Source organism: Lissotriton helveticus, chromosome 10, assembly GCF_964261635.1.
Source record: "Lissotriton helveticus chromosome 10, aLisHel1.1, whole genome shotgun sequence".
NCBI classification, from domain to species: Eukaryota; Metazoa; Chordata; class Amphibia; order Caudata; family Salamandridae; genus Lissotriton; species Lissotriton helveticus.
The window spans coordinates 274,726,093-274,743,458 of record NC_136071.1 but is presented as its reverse complement, the minus strand read 5'-3'; the positions used below and the strand labels follow the sequence as shown (position 1 = coordinate 274,743,458).

Sequence of the window (17,366 nt, the reverse complement as noted above, 5' to 3'; positions counted from 1 at the left end):
ATTTGGGCGCTGGGAGCCTCGTGTGCAGAGAGAGCGCGCTGATGCAGTGGATTGCCTCCTTCACAGACCCTCCTTCAAACAGTAGGTGTCCCACGAGTTGGGAAGTGCAGATGCGCTTTTTAAAAGTCCTTCGGTGGGCGGGGGGCGGGCCAGCAGGGAGAGCGGACCGGAAGCTCTTCCTTGGTCTCGCAGGGACTTCTGGGAAATGAAGTCCCTGCACGCTCGCAGCCCCGCTGGTGCCTCGCGCCCCTTACCGCCTTGCCGCCACGGACCTTCCAAGCGCTCCCACAAGCTGCACACACCGGGGCTCACCAGCGAAGCGGCACCCGCGGAGCGGGTGCGGCGAGGAGTGGATTTGGGCGCTGGGAGCCTCGTGTGCAGAGAGAGCGCGCTGATGCAGTGGATTGCCTCCTTCACAGACCCTCCTTCAAACAGTAGGTGTCCCACGAGTTGGGAAGTGCAGATGCGCTTTTTAAAAGTCCTTCGGTGGGCGGGGGGCGGGCCAGCAGGGAGAGCGGACCGGAAGCTCTTCCTTGGTCTCGCAGGGACTTCTGGGAAATGAAGTCCCTGCACGCTCGCAGCCCCGCTGGTGCCTCGCGCCCCTTACCGCCTTGCCGCCACGGACCTTCCAAGCGCTCCCACAAGCTGCACACACCGGGGCTCACCAGCGAAGCGGCACCCGCGGAGCGGGTGCGGCGAGGAGTGGATTTGGGCGCTGGGAGCCTCGTGTGCAGAGAGAGCGCGCTGATGCAGTGGATTGCCTCCTTCACAGACCCTCCTTCAAACAGTATATATGGTCTATAACCTATGTTTTTTTCAGTGAATTTTCAAGGTTTTGTAAATGCTAATTCCTAACTATATATGGTCTATAACCTATGGTTTTTTCAGTGAATATATATATATATATATATGTCAAAAACCAAGTTGCCCCAAAGAAGAGGTCGCTCTTGAAGGGGTTACTGCACACACATCTCCGGCAGCTGCAAGTACTGCTTTCCCAACTCGCTCTCCCTTTAGATACTGCCATACGCGTTTCGAGCGTTGTAGCTCTTGATCACTGGCTCAAAAATAAATGCGGGGATGTCGGTAAGTAAGCATGATGGTTGTTGTAGTCCATATTATTTCAGCCACGACTTGATTCCATTATGCCCCAGTGGATACTGCAAATTCTGATCAAATATACCCCAGTGGGATTGTAGTTTAAATGTCTTGCCCCATGTGGGTTAGGGCGACCAGGAAATAGCAGTCCTGCAAACCAATAATCCCCGGAGATCAGGCCCCCTTCACTCCGTGTAGTGCACGCAGTATGCGAGCACTTTGGAACTGCCAGACAAGCAGCGGGACCTCTTCGCGGCCGGACTAGCAGCTAAATACCAAAAACCAAGTTGCCTCAAAGAAGAGGTCACTCCTGAAGGGATTACTGCACACACATCTCCGGCAGCTGCAAGTACCGCTTTCCCAACTCGCTCTCCCTTTAGATACTGCCATACGCGTTTCGAGCGTTGTAGCTCTTGATCACTGGCTCAAAAATAAATGCGGGGATGTCGGTATGTTTTTAGGAATCACCATTTTTTCAATACACAGTCCCGCCTATGTGGGCGTCGGCAAGTAAGCATGATGGTTGTTGTAGTCCATATTATTTCAGCCAGGACTTGATTCTATTATGCCCATTGATTCCATTATCCATTATATATATATATATATATATATATATATATATATATATATTACCTACTGGCGATAGCCAGTAGGTATATATAGTTAGGATTGTTTTCCATAGGGAAAGCGCAACATTCTATTGGGAATAACTTTGGCGCCGGTTGAGGAATCTTCCTGAAATTTTCCTTAACTTTGCCTCGCGGCGCTCCGGTCCTTCCCTGAAAGTTTGGGGGGGGTTCATCAAGCGAGGGCCGAGATAAAAGGGGGGTCCCAAAACGTGTTTTCCCCATTTTAATTTCCATAGGGCGGTTGGACTCACTTTTAGCCCGAACAGCTGAATGGTTTTCCACCAAACTTGGCAAAATTGTAGGGACTGGTAGCCCGATGTGCCTTTGCTATGTCTCAAGATATGTGCTCCAGTGGTTTTTACGAAAATTTACTTTGAAAAAATATATATTGGGCTACATTGGGCTATATATATGTTAGAGCCCAAATGTAGCCCAATGTAGCCCAATGTAGCCCAATGTAGCCCAAAGATGGCCACCAGAGACAAAAAAAAACAAATGTAGCCCAAATATCAGCCAGATGTAGCCCAACTATAGCCCAATGACAGAATGTCCCAGAGTGTTCTAAAGAACAACTAGAGCGCTAACAGTCTTACTTATGACAAAAGTATGGCACACCTGAAGTCATCTTGATTGGAATAAAGTGTTAACACTTAAAACATTTAATTTGCAAAGGAACAAAATGAGGGGGTTCATTTTGCCATAGAAATTATGATTAGTGCTGAAGAAAGAAAAATTAGGGCACATTTTGAGTGACTTCTCAAATCCTCTTATATTTTATTCAAAAAATTCTGATATGCAGTCTCCCAAGATGGCCACCAGAGACAAAAGAGCCTGTGCCTAAAAACTCTGGGGCAGATTTATGTTGGGAATGCGCCACGTTTGCGTCACGCAACTGCGGCGTAAACGTGGCGCATCCCTACGACCCATTTACAACGTGACGCATCTAGGTAGATGCGTCACGTTGTAAAGCCCTGCGCCACTTGTGGGCTTTCCGGCGCAGGGTGGGCGTTCCGGGGCAGGTGCGCCTCGCAAAAGTGGCTGAGTGAAATCTATAAGATTTCACTCAGTCACTTTCAGGCCAATGCTGCGTCAAAACCCTGCGCCTGCTTGAAGCAGGCGTAGGTCTTGACGCAGCATTGTAAAGATGGGGCACCCCCGAGCCTTGCTGGAGCTGCGTCGCGCTTGCGACGCAACTCCAGCAATGCGCCACCTTTACGGCAGAGATGCGTCACGCATCTGTGCCGTTTTTGCCCCATGGTGCGCCGCATTGTAAATGCGGCGCACCATGGGTGGCGGAGCAGCGACGCAAAATAACTGGCGCATCCCTGGGGATGCGCCAGTTATCATAAATCTGCCCCTCTGTTAGCAAAGCAGGCATTTGAGATTTAAAAAACGTTTTAATATATAAAAACGTTATCCGCTAATAGAATTAGCATTTAAAAAACCTTGCGAATTCAATGAAAAAAACATAGGTTTCAGGCCTTATATAGTTAGGAATTAGCATTTAAAAAAACCTTGCAAATTCACTGAAAAAAACATAGGTTTCAGGCCTTATATAGTTAGGAATTAGCATTTAAAAAACCTTTGAAATTCACTGAAAAAACCATAGGTTTCAGGCCTTATATAGTTCGGAATTAGCATTTAATAAACCTTGCAAATTCACTGAAAAAACCATAGGTTTCAGGCCTTATATAGTTAGGAATTAGCATTTAAAAAACCTTTGAAATTCACTGAAAAAACCATAGGTTTCAGGAGTTATATAGTTAGGAATTAGCTTTTAAAAAACCTTTGCAATTCACTCAAAAAACTATAACGTTTAGTGGTGTTATAGTTAGCTGGACATTTTACTCAAACAAAACCATTGAAATTGCTCCTATATAGTTAGTTGTACTAACTATATTTCGCGCACCCGCAATCCACTGCTGATGATGTCACATATTAGATCATTCATGACATGGTCAGTGACATCACTGATGACATCTCAAATGTCACACTTCATGCCTCAAGTGCCAATTACCCAGTGGCACGCCACTTTAAGCAAGTACATGCAAACAACTTATCCTGTTTGAAGTATTATGTGGTATCCTCTGTCCCGAAACCACGCCGAGGGGGGAATAGAGAGGCTTTGCTAAGAAGGTTAGAAACCAAATTTATTCTCAACTTCAACTTCGACAGCAAATGCCCGAATGGGCTGAATAACACCGAAGATATGTACACATGTTTGTAACATATATGTATTCTGATGATTGGAAGGAATGTATATTGTATCTTATATTCCAGATTGTGTCGCTGGTCTTGATATATAGAACCCTATATCTTTTTATTTTATTTTTTCTTTTCACCATGTACATATTGTTATTTTGAATTATAGATAGGAATATTGGGCAGTTTCCGATACACGTTGTATGAGGACTGCCAATTCCTAAGTTTTTCACATATTCACACTTTGGCTGAAACATTTTGAACAGGTATAAGGCATCGTTTATGTAAGAGAATTAATCTCCTTAAATATAGCTGAGGATTTCATGAATTGTTTCTCTACAATCTAGCTGTTGCCACCTTAATACACATCGGGGTTCCTTTGTGTTTTCGTTATGTATTATGTCCCAGCCTTGGTCGGGTTGTTTAGATATATTTTTGTCTTACAATCATTTTAATCATGCACGTAACAACACATTTTTTGCACATGGTATTTTGCACAGTTTTGAGAAAAAATTACACTGATAATGAATTATAATATTGCTGCTATGCTCTGCAATTGTTTTGCAAATTCCTTTTGATCAGAGTCACTAATTAGCGATGGAATATATGCATTTATGCAGTTATGTTAAAATTGCTCTATTGCACTTTATTTGTATATATGGATTTATCCAGAAATTTTACATTGCCCTTCGGACCAATTTGGTTGAGATTAGATTGTGGTTTCAATTAAATGTTTTCATGACACAAGTGTTAAAACTAAATTTTCGTTCTATCAAGTTGTATAGTATGAATTGTTTTAGTAGGTCATGATAAGTGGTCCTGTGGACATAATGAATCAAATATATAGGTGCAATATTCAATTGACTGTTTTGTTACCATCACGCAGTCTGTTTGCTATGTCTATAACTAGCTTGCTAAACATGTGACCGGAATGGGAAGGGCATATTATTTAAAAATGGCTACAATCAGTCACAGCCTTTATGTGATCAAGGGCGCCTGAGCCCGAAACGCGTCATCTGTCGTATGCTGTTGAGGAGGTTGTAATAAAACATCTTGCCTACAAAGAAGTGGTTCGCTTCTCCTTCTTCGCCGCCGAGGTCTTTGGTGGAGGTGGACGGAGTGGTTTGTTTGATATATATATATATATATATATATATATGTGTGTATATATATATATATATATATATATATATATATGTGTATATATATATATATATGAGGTATGTCAAGTTCCTTCGCCCACTAGCGCTGCAATCTGCCACACACGCGAACAGGAACCAACGAGACCCAAGATGTGGTGCAAAATTATTTTATTCTTTTCAAACCCAGCACCAGTCCGCCACGACGCGTTTCGGCTAAACGTAGCCTTGTTCACATGACAACGTCACGAGGGCTGGCCACCCTTTTAAAGTGCAAAGTAGCCATCACATGGTACAGACATAGAAGAGTTACTAACTTTGTAAGTTAACTCGAGTTTGTCTTTCTGAATTGCAGCATAAATGCTGTTCATTTACACAATATTGCACAAACCCAAACAAAAATCAATTGTTATCAGTACGAGTAATTGTGAAATACAAAATCCAACATACACGTTGTCACCGCACATTAATTGCTATTTGAGGAGTCCCTATTATCAATAATTTCATATATACCCATCAAATCACAATGGTTACTCATTAATTAATAAAAAGCTCAAAAGGACAATACAAAAGTTAAAAACATAAATATTTACATTTGAAACCATGTCCTGATGGTGGAACTCACTCCTAACAGTAAACCAAATTGGCAACCAGATCTATGTGTAGCATATACAGTGCAGTTATTTTGATGTGCAAAATAGCAAAGTTTGTGCAAACTATATCATAAATTGATATATATACAGATGGCTAAAAAAACACAGGTGCTACCATATAGTAAAAAACAATGATGATTCAAACAATGTGATTAAAATCAGTTACATAATGATCTTGATAGGCGTCCAGGGTACAGCGTAAAATTCTAAATCAAGTGCAACTACAGAAAGGCAATGTAATTATAAATTACATGTAACAGTGGACATAATTCTCTAAAGATAGGTGTGGCAATCCTCCCCAGTGTTGAGGCCCTGTGGTGCCTTGGTATCTAGCAAGATGATATAGCGCGTTTCTAATTTGCGCAACAGGGACTCTCTATCACCTCCCCTCCTCTGGGGAGGAACACAGTCTATCACAAAATATGACAAGAGGGAAGCATCTTTACCATGGCACTTGTCAAAGTGCCTTGCAACTGGATAAGAGGTGTCAACGTTGCAGATTGCTCGTAAATGTTGGAGAATACGCTTATGGACCTGAGGCCTCGTACTGCCCACGTATCTAAGCCCACAAGGGCACTCCAAAACATAGACAGCAAACTCTGTCTTGCAGTTGAGCTTGTGTCTAATCTTGATTGGAAATGGCGACAATGGTGTTGTCACTTCTGTTTTGCTAACGCCATTCTTACAAGCCTTACAACTCGAACACCTCAAAAAGCCCTTACTCTCATTGAGCCAGTTTCCCATCACCACTTCAGGACTGCTGGACACCAAGCTGTCCTTCATGGACCTAGCTTTGCGATATGCTATGCTAGGAAATTTTGGAATGACTGGACCCAAAATAGGGTCCTCAGACAGTAGGGACCAATTTTCCTTAATGATTTTGTAGATGCTATTATGCTGGTTGCTATAACCCATAATCATCCTTGTTACCCCTTGTGAATCTTTTACCTGTGCTTTTGACTTCGTCGCTCCTGAGCCCAGGAGTGACTGTCTGTCCGTTCTGTTGGCCTTAAGAATTGCCAAATTAATGGCTTCCGATTTGTAGCCTCTAAGTAGAAAACGTGATTTACAATGGAGTTGTGCCAGCCGGCACTCCTCCTCACTGCTGCAGATCCTCCTGACACGGAGCATCTCCCCATACGGTATGCTCCGTATCAGGTGTGCAGGATGATGACTCCCCGCATGCAGCAATGTATTGCCCGCAGTGGGCTTTCGGTGCAATCTTGTGTGAAGGCTGCCTGACTGAACGTAAATCTCAACATCTAGGAACACAATTGAGGTCGCACTTATGTTACTGGTAAAACGGATGTTAAGATCATTATCATTTAATTTATCAATGAAATCAATTACCTCCGTCTCAGTGCCCTCCCAAATGAAAATCAAATCGTCAATATATCTTGACCAGAGTTTCACCTTGGTATTCATAATGGCCAAATGTTCTTGCCACAGGACCTGCTCCTCCCAGTACCCCATATGCAAACAGGCATAACTGGGAGAGAAGCAGGCCCCCATAGCCACTCCCCTGGTCTGAAGAAAAAGTTGTTTTGCAAACAAAAACATATTGTTCTCTAAGCAGATTGCAATCATGTCCATCAGCATTTTAGAATGTTCTTGGAAACAAGATGGTCTTTTCCCAAGGAAATGCTGTATTGCTCTCATACCATCTTGGTGGAATATACTGGTATATAACGAGGTGACGTCCATAGATACCAATATATAGTTTGTGTTCCACTGGAAATTCGCTAGTTTCTTTAATAAGTCACTAGTATCCAAAATAAAAGATGGCAGGTTTCTCACAAAGTCCTGCAAAAAGAAATCAATGTACTTGCTCATATTTTCCAGCAGGCTGTTGCAAGCCGAGATTATGGGCCTGCCAGGCGGTTGTTGATAACACTTATGAACTTTCGGAATGAAGTATATAACTGGTGTAACCGGAAAATCATTCCTCAAAAATTTAAGTTCATCCATAGTAAGCAGGCCTTTACTTCTCCAGGCTATCAACGTTGAATATATCGTGTTTCTCGCCTGTAGAGCATCCTGTGGTGTAATACGTTTGTAACAGTCTCTATCGTTTAGTTGTTTGAGGGCTTCTTCTAGATACATCCTACGTGGCCATAAGACCACGTTGCCCCCTTTATCTGATTGACGTATTACCACATTTTTGTTTGCACTCAACTTTTTAATCAATTGATGATATTCACTGTCCCTATAGTTGAAACGTTTCCTTCTATGGGCATTCTTGATCTGTAGCTCCTTCAATTGTAGTGCCACTTTGTCATGAAAAATGTCCACATTATCTTTTATCATGAGTGGACAAAATTTCGACTTGGGTTTGAAAGGTGTTGTACATAAGGCAGTAGCAGGTTCCCCACCTGTTGTCATGGAATTGTGAGAACCTGAGGAGAATTCCTCCTCTTGAAGCTCAAAAAGTTCTTGCGTTAGAGCTGATCCTAAAGATGGATCCGCATTTCCACCCACTGGGGTACCCAGACTGGCGTTTACAGGCTGATCATTGCTATTCGCCACACTCTCAGTTGTTTTGTGCGCATTGTGGTATTTCCTCAGCTTGAGTTTGCGCACGAATTTGAACACATCGATCTTTGTGGTTGCGTAATCAAAGTCTCCCCTTGGACTGTACGTTAAGCCTAACGCCAGAATGCTGGTTTCTTTGGGGGTTAGGTCGATGTCAGTCAAGTTGATGACAGAGTGTCCATTCTCATCAATTACTGTGTTGGCGTTCAATCCTGTGACGGAGCTGGCTGTGCTTTGTTGCGCTGCCAGCGAGTACGCTGTCTCCTTGGGGTTCCCCTTACGCTTCCGGCGTTTGTTGCTTTTGCGCCTTTCTGAGCGTTTGCGGTTGGCTTGCTGCCTGCGGTAGATTGATTTGCTGAACGCAAAGTTAGTTTGCGATCCCGCTGGACCAACTCCAACTCCTGCCCCGGGGTGAATTTCCGAAACCCCGACCTTTGTTGTCGCCTTATCTCTGAGTCTGACTCACTCTCGGGTTGTGAGCTATCCCCCGAGACTGAGGACAGTTCTACCTGTTGTGATGGTACAGTGGTATCAGTTGAACTTGTAGCAGCAACGACTGGTAAATTTTTACTTTGTTTAATACTGTCATATTTTCTCGCAAAAGTAAAAATTTGGCCATTTTCATAATCAAGTCTATCACGTATAAACTTGAAAGCTTTTCTCTTCTTGATAATGTCCTCCTCACGTGCCAGACGTGCATTCATATCCGTTCTGTACTTATCAATTTCCGTAGTAGGAGGCAGTTTAAGTATGTCAGCTTCAATCAAGTTAATTTCGTCTAAGAGTTTCAATCTATCGCTCTCAGCGAACTGAACTAATATGGCCATCAATCGTTTGGAATTATCAAGGTTGCAGAGCGCCCATGCTTGTAACATAAGTGGGTCGGGCTGTTCATAAGAAGGAGCTAACATAATGCGCAAACCGCGCGGCACTCGCCCCACATCCAAATAGCCGGTCAGGGAGGTGAATTCCCACCATTTCGATAACTCTCTCTTGCTGCATTTCTCCAAACGTTTGAACAGTTCTTTTGCCTCATTTTTCGTGCTGCTAACCGCAACTACAATAGAATTGGTGTTAGTCCCGGACCCCCCAGCCGGGGAATCCGTAAACATGCCCCTGGACGCCTCAACACGCCCCCTTAACGTGTCCGCCGACATGGTGCTAAGCAGTGGGTAATATTTAAAAAATGCACACAGCAGTCGAAGCTCCTACCGGTTGCAATGCCGCCAAGCCGATCCTGCTACTCCACACAAGGTATCTCGCGGTCTGTCCGCACAGCGTCCCAGGTACACACACGGGGAGTCCAGTAGTTCTCGATCTGCTTCCGCCGACCCAGAATGCCGAACTCCTTCCGGTTTTCCTCTGACCCGCCGCAGTCAATTCCGCCTTCCTTGGGGCGTTGGCGACGTCTCCTCCACGGAGCTTTGATTATAGTCCCAAAAGACCGTTGCTTCTTGCCGCCGTTGCCCAAAACATGGAGGGGTCTCGTAAAGTCCAGGGAAGCAGTCCCGGATGCCAAATACGAGGTATGTCAAGTTCCTTCGCCCACTAGCGCTGCAATCTGCCACACACGCGAACAGGAACCAACGAGACCCAAGATGTGGTGCAAAATTATTTTATTCTTTTCAAACCCAGCACCAGTCCGCCACGACGCGTTTCGGCTAAACGTAGCCTTGTTCACATGACAACGTCACGAGGGCTGGCCACCCTTTTAAAGTGCAAAGTAGCCATCACATGGTACAGACATAGAAGAGTTACTAACTTTGTAAGTTAACTCGAGTTTGTCTTTCTGAATTGCAGGACAGGTATAAGGCATCGTTTATGTAAGAGAATTAATCTCCTTAAATATAGCTGAGGATTTCATGAATTGTTTCTCTACAATCTAGCTGTTGCCACCTTAATACACATCGGGGTTCCTTTGTGTTTTCGTTATGTATTATGTCCCAGCCTTGGTCGGGTTGTTTAGATATATTTTTGTCTTACAATCATTTTAATCATGCACGTAACAACACATTTTTTGCACATGGTATTTTGCACAGTTTTGAGAAAAAATTACACTGATAATGAATTATAATATTGCTGCTATGCTCTGCAATTGTTTTGCAAATTCCTTTTGATCAGAGTCACTAATTAGCGATGGAATATATGCATTTATGCAGTTATGTTAAAATTGCTCTATTGCACTTTATTTGTATATATGGATTTATCCAGAAATTTTACATTGCCCTTCGGACCAATTTGGTTGAGATTAGATTGTGGTTTCAATTAAATGTTTTCATGACACAAGTGTTAAAACAAAATTTTCGTTCTATCAAGTTGTATAGTATGAATTGTTTTAGTAGGTCATGATAAGTGGTCCTGTGGACATAATGAATCAAATATATAGGTGCAATATTCAATTGACTGTTTTGTTACCATCACGCAGTCTGTTTGCTATGTCTATAACTAGCTTGCTAAACATGTGACCGGAATGGGAAGGGCATATTATTTAAAAATGGCTACAATCAGTCACAGCCTTTATGTGATCAAGGGCGCCTGAGCCCGAAACGCGTCATCTGTCGTATGCTGTTGAGGAGGTTGTAATAAAACATCTTGCCTACAAAGAAGTGGTTCGCTTCTCCTTCTTCGCCGCCGAGGTCTTTGGTGGAGGTGGACGGAGTGGTTTGTTTGATATATATATATATATATATATATATATATATATATATATATATATATATATGTGTGTATATATATATATATATATATATATATATATATATATATATATATATATATATATATGTGTATATATATATATATATATATATATATGTGTATATATATATATATATATATATATATATATGTCCACTAGAAAAAACAAACCTACGTGGAATTTAATTCACACGGCAATCAAGCACAGGTTAGATACACCAAGCAGGTCTCCCTAGTCAAAGTATTAACCTTTTTTTATAGAATTTTAATTCCTACAAGTTGAGCGTTTTTGTAGGCTGTATTTGGTGACGTCCTCTTGAACTCGGATAGTCACTGGATAAGTTCCAGCTACAGCTATTGCTTTGATGATTAAAAACTCAGAGTAGGACGGTTCAAATATTACAGCTGACAAAGTCCTCTCAGCCAGATACTGTCCACATCAAGATTTCTACCTTCAGGCTTAATCTCTGTTATGAGGCGCAAAATCTTTCAGCTGGGCAAGCCTGAAGCTGGATCCGACAAAATTCTCCTGAAAGCAGACACTTTTATCGAAAGGTCGTTCTGAAGCTTCAGCGGTCCCGGAAGTCTAAAACTTTTTAAATTCTAACTTTTCAGACTTTCTGGTGCAGTTCCTCTTAGTCACGTCTAAGGATCCTTGGACCTCAGAGACAGCACTTAGAGCACAGGCCACACTCTAGCAGAACATTCAAGCAAGGCACAGTTCAGGTTAAATTGTAACTGGTATCTCAAGGAAAAAACCTCTTTCGGCATTTGATGTCCCTTTAATCACACAAATGGTTAGCAAACGGAAACCTGGAGTTCGCTTCTTAGTCCTGGATAGTCCTGGATACATTTAAGAGCAGGTCTAGCTCATAATATTTCCACACAGGTTGCAGACCTTAGGTCCAGTCCTCTTCTTTTCTGTCATAGGTTCAGAGCATGTTCTTAGGAGCAGGAGTTAAGTGCTACTTTTGTTCATTCCAGTGGCTATTGGGTAGGGTGGATCCTGAACACTCAATGACTAGTGGGCAAAAAGTTCAAAGGGGAAACTTTCCCTCTTATGCAGTACACCTTGTTTGCCTCTCTGTAAACTATTTAGCATTGTAAAATCACAGTTCTCTCCCGGTTACTTTTAAATTAGTGAAGCTCATGGACACTCCTAAAATGCCCTGCTGGGACTAAAGCCAGAAGGCTAAAGTGATTGGGATTAAAAAACCCTCTTCTCCTGGCTTCCTTTATCACTAAACTGTAAAATCACTCCCGGTTACTTTTAAATTAGTGAAGCTCATGGACACTCCTTAAATGCCCTGCTGGGGATAAATTGAGCCACATTCATCTCCCAAGACATCCTGGCAGTCGAAAGCCGCTGTCTCAGCTCTGAGAGTAATAGTCACAGTTCATCAAAGAAGCACTGACCGTTCAGCTGCAGGCAGTACAATACCTAATAGCCTGCCGGGGCTTCAAGCAGTAAAAGTATAACTTTTACAGGTTACTTTTCCTGTATATGTAACTAGTGAATTACCGTAGCTTATTCCAAAGCAAAGAAATAGGATTAAAACATTATTTGTAATTTTGCTTTTCTTCATAGAACCAGCAACAGTTCTAACATTGAGTATAGCCTTTGGAGGCTGCCCACTATAGGAGCATGCAGGCATTCAATTGTTACATGTTTCACTTTTAAATACTAGGCACCCTACCTTATAGGCTACAAGGCCTACTTACGGATGAACTATTTTAAATGTACAAGTAGGGTTTCCCTCCGGTCAAAAGGTTTATCTAGTACAAAAAAGCAATTGGTCAGAGTAGCAACAATGGTAATCAGGCTTCTTGCATCTCTGACCATCTGTAGGTTCGTCGTCTGGTCTGGATCTCCCTGTGACTCTCCTGGGGGAATCTCACTTGTTTCATGTTCTGCCCAGGTTGGCACCCTGCATCCCAGTTCTGTTGGTTCTGTCCTCGTGTGGCTCTGTTCCAGTTGTAACCCCTGCCTCGCGGTGGTCTCCATTGAGTATCCTCTAAAAAGGTTGGGGTCCCTGTGCGGTTGATACCAGTTGTCTTGGTATTGATGTCCTCTGCTGGTACCTGCTTGTTCACCCTCGCTTCCTGCCGTGTGAGAGCCAGACGATTCAGCGAAGGTGGTGTAGTTTCTATTGCCTCTGTATCCTCCTCTACCCCTGTTAAAGAAGCGGCCTTGGATCTCCTGCTTAAAGTAGTCTTCCTGGCGGTATGGGTAGGTTTTTTTTGTTGTCATAAAAACGTATATCTTTGGCCAATTTGTCCAGTTTTTTTACTTGGGTATTCGTGTCGAAGTCTTTTATGGTCTTTTCCAATCACTCTAAAGCCTCTTTAGCATTAGTTAATGCAGTGTCACCACTAATTTCAAGCTTGAGTTTGCTGATTTCCTTGAGTAGTTTTTCTACTTGGTCGATGGCTGTCTCAATGCCCAACACATCCAATGGGGTGAGCAATTGTTGGCTATGAAACTGAAACCCTCTTTAAATTTAGGGAGATCCACAAAGATAGCTGGCTCGTTTCTCACCTGCAGGCCCCCCGGGATGATGTCAATTTGGAGGTATTTGATAAAAATGTGGCCGTGCAAAAGTGTACATATCAGTTTTTTCTCAAGGCGTTCAAATTTATTGATCTTTTCATTAGGTGAGAAGTCTATTCTTGGGGTGTTGAATGTCAGGAAACCTGCCCCTGCTTGTCCCTGTATTAGTCTGTTTATGTAATCATCCGTATAAGAAAGTGTTTCATTCTCTGACATGATTGGACTATCAAGTTCCAAGAGAAAGTAAATCCTTGCAGGCCAAAACCTGCACTAAGAGTGTTAAGTATCAATGGGGTTACCCGAAATTCTACCTGACCCGGGTCAAAATTGCAGTACAATAAACAATTAGTCAGAGTAGCAACAATATCTTTCGTTCTCTTTGACATAGGAGCTTTTAGAGCCCACTCACCTAGACTTCACAGTCGGATTTGACATGCTGTTTGACTGATTGGGTAATTAATATTTTCTTCATGAGCATTCACATCCAGTCATGACGACACCAATCTAATATGGAGTATTCAATTGTTTTCAGGTGCTCTGTCTCGCTGTCCTGATGAAGACCCCATACTAAGGACTGAACTACCTAGAACTATTTTAGGGGTCGAAATGTTTACTACTACACACCGTTCATACAAGCTCTGACGACTGAAATTCATTATCAGTGTCACTAGAATGCTATAGGTCAGACAGGACCTACTATGTAAATTTAATGTATATATGTCACAATACCTCTTCCCTTTCAATCTCCCTCACTCACTCACTTTGACCCAGAACACCCCTACCTATTCCTATACCAGAGCACCGATTTTGCGTATATAATCATGTTCCGCATTGATGAACAACTGCGTTGTCTACAAGAAGTGATTTATGCCTTGAAAATAAATCGCCTCCACTGCGAAACTTGAGGTGTTGTTGTGAATGCCACTATTTCTTTCTTTCTCATTGTTAAATGTTTCTACTCTGATCAACTGTTTATTGTACTGCAATTTTGACCCGGGTCAGGTAGAATTTCGGGTAACCCCATCGATAAACCTTAACAAAAGGTTTATCTAGACAAGTCTTCCTGCAGGTTTCAAAGCTGCAAGAGTCAGGCTATACATGTATCCCTGTGCCCATTTTTTGCTTGACAGTCTAGTATATGGCATGATGGGTGCAGCACTCCACAGTTACCATTTTTCATGGGTGTATTTTCTTATTCATATTCAAATTCAAAAGCAGTACCCCAGTGTGCAGAGTTAAAAAACACAATAAGCAATCAGTCTACAAAAAATGGGGGTGACCATGCAAAGAGAAACTTGTTTACAACTTCAAATCTGCTGTTGTCCTGTCCTTACTTGTGAAACCCACTGCTGATCCATCCAGCTCTGAGACTATGATCCTGTTTCAAAACTCCAATTCAGCTCTAAAATCTTGAAAATCTTGTTTTCAATTGCTGCGCTCCATTTGCTAACACCCATAACATTATTACCTACTGCCAGTTGCCTTTAGAATTTTACATAGCATTGAAATGGGATTGTGTCCAATGTAATCACGTTTGTGCACCATAACAAAACTGTTATCTAATCTACCATGTTTGAACCTTTCAGCTGCTTTGCATTCCATCAGCTAAGCAACTCTATCCTTTCTACACATCAGGCATAGCTTACTAAGCACTCACCTTCTTTCTCTCCTATCTCTTAGAATGATCCTTTTCTGTCTCATAGTGTAATCACTCTCTACCAATACTCCTCTACCAGTTGGCGTTACCCTAGGATCAGATTTGTGTCCTCTGCTTTTCAATCCTTATAATGTGTCCCAGGAAGACATCATCTCATCATTCAGCTTCTCTTATCATATCATCTCTTAATTATACTCTGATGACATGCAAATCCTTAAAGCAGACACATCATTTTATTATGGTTCTGATGCTGAAATGACTCACAATCTGGGTGATGGTGGGTTTTTAAGAAGCTGAGACATTTCACAGAGAGTTACTGCTAACTTCAAAAGGCATGTCCTGCTCAAAGTCTGAGATGCTCCCTGAGGTGCACTATGTTGGTCGGAATAGAGGGAGCCACTGTGCGTGGCGAGCATGTTCCAAAACTCTCAATCAGCTCAGAGTGTTGATTTAATATTACTTTATTAATTTCCACACTTTCTGACTGCTACTCAGTAGACTATAGACTTTCTTTCCTCTTTTGTGTAGGCAGTTGGGTACTGCAGTCAGACAGTCCAGAAATCAGACTTTTCCTTAGCCGCTTGAAACTTGCTAACCCTGTTGAATTGTAGCGCTTGGGTTTCCTCACTCAAAGCCACAGTGTGAGGATTATCTTAATGAGAATTACTGGAAAATCTAGGGATACAGTTCCGAATCTACCACGACTGTCGAAGTATAGTTCCCTCAGGAATCAAACTCTTGATGAATGTGTGACCACACAGGGTGTCCCCTTCTGCCAAGATCAGGCCACCATTATACCCCCAGGTAGGGTATTACGTCTTTATTTTCATTGTAGAACATCATCTTACCTATGTATGATTGAGTAGATCAATATAATATTAGGAATTCCCTTTGCCCTGATGAAAGCAGTAACAAGTTTGGGCACATAGCAGACTGAAACATTTTGTCTTAAATAGGATGCCCAAGCTACAATACTCATACCCCCGTCCAGGCTTCATCAGTTTATAAATGTGAAATGTGCTGTATTAGCCTCCAATTTATGGACCCGATTACGCCAGACTCCATCACCAAACACAATGTGTCCTGCACCAGCCTAACAACTAATGTCTGGCTTCCTTTGCTGCAGACCAGGGACCCCATTTAGCAAACAAATTGAGCTGTGCAGCTATGTAGTAATGCTCATATTTAGAGGCTCAGGCATTGTTAGAAATCAGGAGAAATGCTCACCATTGGCACATGTGATAAGTAATTTGAGGTTACAGATTGAACCATCAGTACGTACTAGACTGGAGAAAACACAAATTGCATTGAACATTCAAGAAAAAACAGAAGCAAACTCACAAAACAAATGCTACTATTATGATACAAAGCAGAACCATGGATTAAACTCAGATCAGTTGACTGGGGGTGAGTGCTTGCAATGTTCAACACTCCGTCCATCATCCCCTTTGGTTTTGCTTTGTTCGCCCTAAGTTGGCAGGGTATGCCCAGACGTGGGTCCCTTGCTCAGTTTGCCACTGGATTCAATCTAGGCTGGCTGATGACGGCTGCTAACCAGAAACCGGTCCCAGGATGCTTGTTTCTGGTCCAGGGAAGACATGGCTTTTCAGTTCAGGCTGAACTGTTCCCATGAGGCACAGGGTCAGACTGATTTGCATATGGCCATGTCTGAACTGGGGTAGCGGAGTGAGCTAAGGAATGATGATGGATTAAACCCAGATCAGTTGACTGGGGGTGAGTGCTTGCAATGTTCAACACTCCGTCCATCACCCCCTTTGGTTTCACTATAATGATACAAAGCGATTGGACACAATGCACTTGGGAACCATGAGCATTATGATGTAGCCAATGAGAAAGTAGGAGGCAGTGTCAAAGTTAATTACAACTGTACGTGGTATAAACAAACATGTAACTCTTCTTAAAGAAATCACACTATATGCCAGCTAGTATTCTTCAGTGTCAAAATAAAAAAAATAATAAGAAGAAATTAGTGCCAGGAAGTTGAAAAACACCATTACATACTCATTGTGTAGATACACACAAGAATATAGAATATGGGCAGTAATTGTGAAAGCTAGCAACAAAGGGGCGTCAGCATTAATTACATGGCCTATTCCTCAATGGACGTGGTTTCTAGTCATTGTCCCAGAATACCATTGTGTATTATCGATTACAACAAAGCAGAGGCTCTTAGCAGCAGCAATTATG

The 17,366-nt window shown here is 42.4% G+C and overlaps 1 protein-coding gene across 1 annotated transcript in view; it reads left to right on the top strand.

The window, feature by feature from the left end:
* The window catches only part of OBSCN (obscurin, cytoskeletal calmodulin and titin-interacting RhoGEF), a 2,124,484-nt gene that overhangs the window by 1,614,895 nt on the left and 492,223 nt on the right, over nucleotides 1–17,366 (top strand). The window lies entirely within an intron of this gene.